At 31.9% G+C, this 7,025-nt stretch overlaps 1 pseudogene; it reads right to left on the reverse strand.

Moving 5' to 3' along the window:
• Window positions 1–6,375: 6,375 nt before the first annotated feature.
• LOC145278474 (U2 spliceosomal RNA) lies at window positions 6,376–6,508 on the reverse strand (annotated as a pseudogene).
• Between the last annotated feature and the right edge of the window lie 517 nt (window positions 6,509–7,025).

The raw sequence follows: 7,025 nt of genomic DNA on the forward strand, positions 1-7,025 counted from the left end.
TAATGGGTAGTTGACTCCTTACCCAGAAAAGAAACTGATCCTCCGAAGGACCTTAATCCACTAATGGCAGTAATTCAGCAGAACAAACCACGAGCAGCATTGAATGTATCAATGTGGCACCGTTCTATTAAGCGAATGATTGTTGACACTATTTTGACGAAGGACAAGCGCATACAATGGGAAACATCTGCTTTTTTAACGATGGGTGCGTAGACGAGATGTTGTGCCTTCAAGCACGACGACGGACCATTTATGCTGCTTCGATTTCCTCAGCAAAGAACCGGAGAGACGACGGGATGTTGATCTGAGGAACGCACCCAGCTCTGCATTGGAGAAAAGAAAACAAAATCCCACACATGCCTCATGTCTTCACGTGACATAATATATTTTCATGATGTAGCGGGTTGCTTGGGCACCTTCCTGTGAGTGGCCTTCATCAAGTGACAAGACTTTGCCTTCACAATAGGGTGAGATAATTAAGTGAACTACGTCACGCTCAACATCATGATTAAGGGAATTCTCACCAGAGTGCACAAAGAAGACCCAGTGCGGGGCAAATGGTGCGTTGACATGAATAGATGCTTGCTAGTTACATCCATAAAAGTTCTTCCAACATATAAATCTTACGACACTTGATGCCATTATTAAAGGAATGCCGGTGATTATCTTCCAGAAATGGCTAATGATACATCATCTGACTGTACTTCGTTCAAACTCCTCGGCTTAACGTTCACGGGGAACGTGAATTAGAACAGATATATTGAGAGCATTGTTAAGGCTGTTGCAAAGAAGGTGGGATCTCTTTACCGTGCTAGAAAGTTACTTACGCCTGAGAATATCCTATACCTCTACAAGATCATCATCCACCTATGTGATAGTGTTGCCATATTTGGGCTGGTGCATCTGGTACTACTTTCGTAATTTTAGACAGGGTTTAAATATTATTTTAAAAGAATATTTATTACGATTTAAATGTGTAAGATACCCTTACGTATGAAATAGTGAATAATGAAAATGCACAATAAGCCCTATCTACTGCACACTACAGAGATATTATAATCTTAATTATTAATGTTTGTGTATAAATAAACCTGCAAACATTTCTAGTAATATAAAAGAGATTTAGAAGATTATCACAATGTGGAGAATTGAATGTAGTCGGCGTTGTGGGGGAAAGACGAAAACAAGTGACATTTTTTAAATCAGTATATATATATATATATATATATATATATATATATATACTAGCACGGGTGTTTGGAGGTGTGTATTGACTGGTAGTAGGAAGGCAGGCTCCAACCCGTATTGCGAAGAATGAAAAGAGTGTGACGTCTTTGCTGTTACGACCACCACCAAACCGGAAGTGCCGTACATTTAAATTAAGGCTAGACAATCGAAAAGAGGGGATGACTCATTTATAATATCTGCGAAAAAAGCGACCCCTCTCTGTAGAAAAGTGCCCAGGTGAGGGTGAAGAAATTAATGTGTTTAGCCAACTACTCGGTATTTGTCGCCTGAAGGGTCGAGTTTCAAAACGATACTGATCTTGTGAAAACCCGTCGCCTCTGTCGAAAGTTTTAGGCAGACATGCAAACATACATGCATAGATTTATTTACAGATTTTTATTTGTAGCTCAAATTGTCCCCTACTCCCAATGTAATAAAAGCTATGGTGGCTCGACTACATGAGAAAGGGTCTGTATGTGACCTCCCTCGCCAGATCTCACATGTGCAGATTTCTTCCTTTGGGGTTATCTCAAAGAGCGGGTATACGCAAACAAACAAGCCACAATAAATGCCCATAAAAATATAGAGGAAGAAATTAGGGCCATAAGCCCTGAAACATTAAGTGATGTGCTGGACAATGCCCTGCAGAGAGCAGAAAAGTGTGAAAATGAAAATGGTGGGCATTTGAGTAGCATCATTTTTCATAACTAAAATTAGACATTATGAAAAACATACGCTAGATTAAGTTGTGTAAATAAAATTAGAATAAGTAAATTATTATATCTTACTATATCTCAAAAAATCACGGAGAGGCTGATCTACCTAGATATGAAAATATGTATACATAACCTAAATATTGAGGAAGTTAATCAAATTTAAAATCCATCAGATTCTTTAGGGACACCCTATATATATATATATATATATATATATATATATATATATATATATATATATGTGTGTGTGTGTGTGTGTGTGTGTGTGTGTGTGTGTGTGTGTGTGTGTGCGTGTGTGTGTGTGTGTGCGTGTATATATATATATATATATGTGTGTGTGTATATATATATATATAAATTTAAAGGAGATTAGAACAATAGTCTAAAGAGCAGAGTGTATTTTAATGTAATAGTAAAATTACTAATTTAATTACAATACAGACAAAGAAAAAGTGTTCGTTGTAATTTAGATATATAATAAGCTCTATATTCTTGTGAAACGGATTTTAATTTAATTCTAATTTGAATTTTAAATTATCAATCACATTACTGAATATATATATATATATATATATATATATATATATATATATATATATATATAAATTTATTATTTAAATATTTTACGTGCATAAAAGTAAGTTATCTAATTCCGTCTTGCCGATTCCGATAAAACGCCTCAATATATATACATATATATATATATATATATATATATATATATATATATATATATATATATATATATATATAGTGTGAGACGACTTATCGGAATCGGTAAATGGGAATTTTTGGGATATCGGAATCAGTACCGAAATCGAAAAAATTTCCGATGCGAAAAACGATTCTTTCAATTATCATTATTTTAACATGATTTTCTTTAAAACAAAATCATCCCGTGTTGGTACTGATAGAAAAATAATAAATATATTAGTGTAATAGTGCCCATATTATGTAAATGAACATTATGTTACTAATGAAAATTTTAGTCTTTCTTGTAGTCTGCAACTAAGAGATGTTAATGAAACGTCTTGCAGTATCTCCCATTTCAAATGAGATTGATGAAAGAAAAGTAAAATATAATTAATTCTTAATTGCTTTATTGGTTCATTAATTCTGCTTTATTGTTCCATTAATTCTGCTAGTTTAAATTATAAATAAGCTAAAAAAAAAATTAAAAAAAAAAACGCCGATTTGACTCCCTATCCCCGGTAAAAACCAGCGAGAAATCAAAGTCACCTTTCCTCTTTTCTACAGAAAAAAAAACAAAAAACAAAATAAAACTTCTTTGCACGAACGGGGCTCTCTAATGGTGACTCCCCCCCCCTCCCACACGCCTACAATATTTCTTACATTTCAAAACGAGGCCAGCAAAGATGGATGAGACGAAAAGTTAAAAACCGTAAACGAAGTTAATATTTGAGATTAAATTAAAAACTAATTAAAATTATTATAAAACACCGAAAATAATGCATGCTACAGTTTACTGACTTGAAAAACAAATGAATGACTAATTTTGATCGAGTTTCTTATAAACAAAATAAAATTGCGATGTTTATTGTCTATATATATTTCATTATTTCTCTTAAAATAAAACATTTGCGATTTTGTTTCGTTGCGAAAAAAATTAACTGTGTTTTTTTTTCTTTCCTTCTTAATAAATAAAACCGTTGCACATGGTTATTAGGTATTTTAAGGCGTATCATGTTTTTGCTGACGGTAATTTGAGTGAAAGTACTGGTTTGAGAGCGTGCCAATATAAATGCCGTTGAATAAACGTATGGTATTATTACCATACATTAACAGGGGTACTAATTAGAGGTCACCATTTCGGTAGGCTCCCACTTCGGGGCGCCTCCGATAACAGGGAGAACTGGAGCGCTGAAATAGAAAGAAATACTGGTAAAAAAAGACATTGTCTTCTTATAGAAATGAGGACGTGTAACGCGACTTTGTTATGAATTCATGAGGTTTTATTATCCAATATATATGTGTGTGTTTTCCCGAAACTCGGGTTACAAAGAAAGACAGTGCATTTTGTAAAGTCTGTATTAATGTGCAATGCTCCTCTTGGCTACCTAACGGGAGCTGAGGAGTGAGGCGTGTGTTCTGTCTCTAGTCGCTGTGGAAGTAAGGACGTTTCCTTCACTTGAATGTCCCACGTAAACCGTTCTCGCTTTTCATTGGCTGGAACCTCTGATGACGTATAAGAAGAAAGGAAGGAAAAGAGAAAAGAGTAGGGAGAAAGAGAGAACTAAGGTGAGAATACAGCCTAGTCTCGTAGTAGTAGCAGCTCGCTACAGACGTTGAATAGACGTGATTATTGCAAAGTACATTGATAAAGTTTGAGTTATTTATTTTTAGTGTCATACTAACGCCGTTGACTTTGGTACTAATGTCCAATTATCAAGATGAAACATTTTTTTAACAGAATTATTTACCTTGTTTTTTTTTTATATAATGGAATAATTTTTAATAACGGCTCTAATTGCTAATCACGTCGATTGGATCGCATTTTAAACAGAATTTTGTCTCATATCTTATTGTTATAGTAACGTAAAACGTTCGACATAGATTATTTGATACAATAGTAGTTAAATAGAGTTATATTACTTGCCTAACGCCGCTTTTTTTTTTACGTCAAGTGTTTTCGATTGCAGAGAATAGGTTATGTAGAGTTATTCCCCCTGCTTTAATTGCGAATAATAGAAGTTAAATAGAATTATTCCCCTTGCTGTAATTGATATAAAGTACCTAAGCAATGGTTATAATTGGCACCTATAAGGATCAGTCACAGAGTAGTTAAATAGAACTATTTCTATTTCTTTATTAATTTTATAATATTGCTAAATAAAGGTTCAAACTGTATATTACGTTCAAAAGACATAATAGTAAATTAGAGTTATTTCCCATTCTTTTAATTCTATATTTATATCGTAAACAGCCGATATAATTGCAGATTAGTTCAATAAAACAATGTTTATTAAAGTTACCTCCCTTGTTCATTGCGATACCTGAACAGGTTTTTAAAATAGTTAAATGGAGTTATTTCCCTTGCCTTATTGTAATATAAAGGTGGAGAAATATCAGTTCGAATTGAAGATTACAGAAGATAACAGTAATAATGACTAAATAGGTTCTATTTGCAGATAAATTGATCAAATAATATTTTTAAACAGGATTATTGCACTTGCTTTATTGTTTTATTAACAACGATAAACATGTTTCTAATTGTCGATTGAGTTAAATTAAAGAATAGATAAATTAATTTTGCTTTATTTATACGTTGCTAAATAGAGATTCTGTCATTTACATAAAATTAGCAATATAGAGTTTTCCCCTTATATTCTTGTTTTATCAACGTCTCAAAATATGGCTTATAAGTACAGATGACAATGATAAAACACTAGTTAAATAGAATTATTACTATTGTTTAATTTTAAGTGCAACGCTAGCAGTGTCAGAAATTTCGTGAAAACTATTGAATAATTCCACCCGCCATCTTTCGAAGCTTATAACTCCTCGAAAAATGTCATTCAATCCCTAATATTTTTTTCAATTAAAGGAGCAAGGACCAAGGTTTCATTAAAAAAACACACACACACACACAAAAAAAACAAACAACGTGTTTTTTTTGTTTTTTTTTTTAAAGGTTTTAAACTTCGGACTTTACAGGTAAATTTCTAAAAAACACTACTGTTTTTGTTTTTAAAATTGAATACATTATTTATTGATCTTTTATCTTCAATTTGTGATATATAACACTTTGGTACATAAATTAATTATTAACTTTTTAATAGCCATTTGAAAATGGGGGGGGGCGTGAATTAAAAAAAAAACGTTTTCCTAAAATATTTCATTCGGTTTATTGGAAAGAGCATAAAATTTCACATTGACCCTGAAAATATCGTAAAAATTGAATCAATAGAAAATTTTTGATAGATTTTTAATTTTAAAAATTGAAAAATACTGAACTCGTAACATTCATTACTATTTTTTAAAAATATTTCTATTACTTTTTATACAACTTTAATAGTTTATTTTGGAAGTATAATCCATAAAGAAAATAAACAACCCACCTTTAAAAGAGAAATTACGAGTTTTTTATATTTTATTTGCAGTTTCGTGTTAGGGGTGTCAAAAATTCCTACAAAAATTCTGATACATCTAGTGCAACGCCGGTAAATAGAGATACAATTTTCAGCATCTGTTGATAAAACACTAATAAAATTGAGTTATTTTTATTTCTTTAAGTTTATATTCATCTCGCAAACAAGAGGGTCTAATGGTTCTGAATTTGTGAAATGAGGATTAGTTATTCGTATTATTTAGTTTCTCCAGACTTCTTTCCTTATCTTGTTCTAATTGTACCTATTTACTATGCCTCCACACGGGACAGAGTTAGACACCAGGGTCGTTTTTTAACGTGGAGAAAAGGTACAAAAATAAAAATTATCTCAGTCGTGAAGGATTTCTCCTCCACCGAAAGAGAACAAGAAATAGAAGTGCAGCATTTGAAGAACAGATACTACACTTTGATCTTGACCAAAAGGCCAAGAAGGGCAGGTTCTAATTGTAAAATGCAGTGATAAAACACTAGCTAAACATAAGTTATTTCTTTTGTTTTATGCTTGTATAAACACCACTAAATTTAGCTTCTAATTTCAGATTGATAAAGCATTGATAAAGCAGTACTTAAAAAGAGTTATTCCCCTTGCTTCATTTTAAAAGTAACCCCGCTAAATAGTGTTTTTTATCAGTTTTTTTTTTTAGAGATTAAACAGTATTTAAATAGATTTCATGCGTTTTATTGTTATAACATGCCCGCTAAAGAGATATTTAAATTGCCGATTAGCTTGAGTAAACGAGTAGAGACATCGATTAATTTTGCTGTCTTGGTTTGACATTTAGCTCGCTAAACAAAGCTTCTAATTAAACGTATAGATATAAAATGATAATATAATATAGTTATTTTACTTTATTTTCTTGTTATATTAAATCGTTTAACAGGTTCTAATTGGAGATTATATTGATTAAACACTAGTAAAACATAGTTATTTCCCTTGTTTCGTGTTAAAATTG

The sequence above is a fragment of the Euprymna scolopes genome, chromosome 6 (genome assembly GCF_053919585.1).
Source record: "Euprymna scolopes isolate OS-2025 chromosome 6, ASM5391958v1, whole genome shotgun sequence".
Lineage (NCBI taxonomy): Eukaryota > Metazoa > Mollusca > Cephalopoda > Sepiida > Sepiolidae > Euprymna > Euprymna scolopes.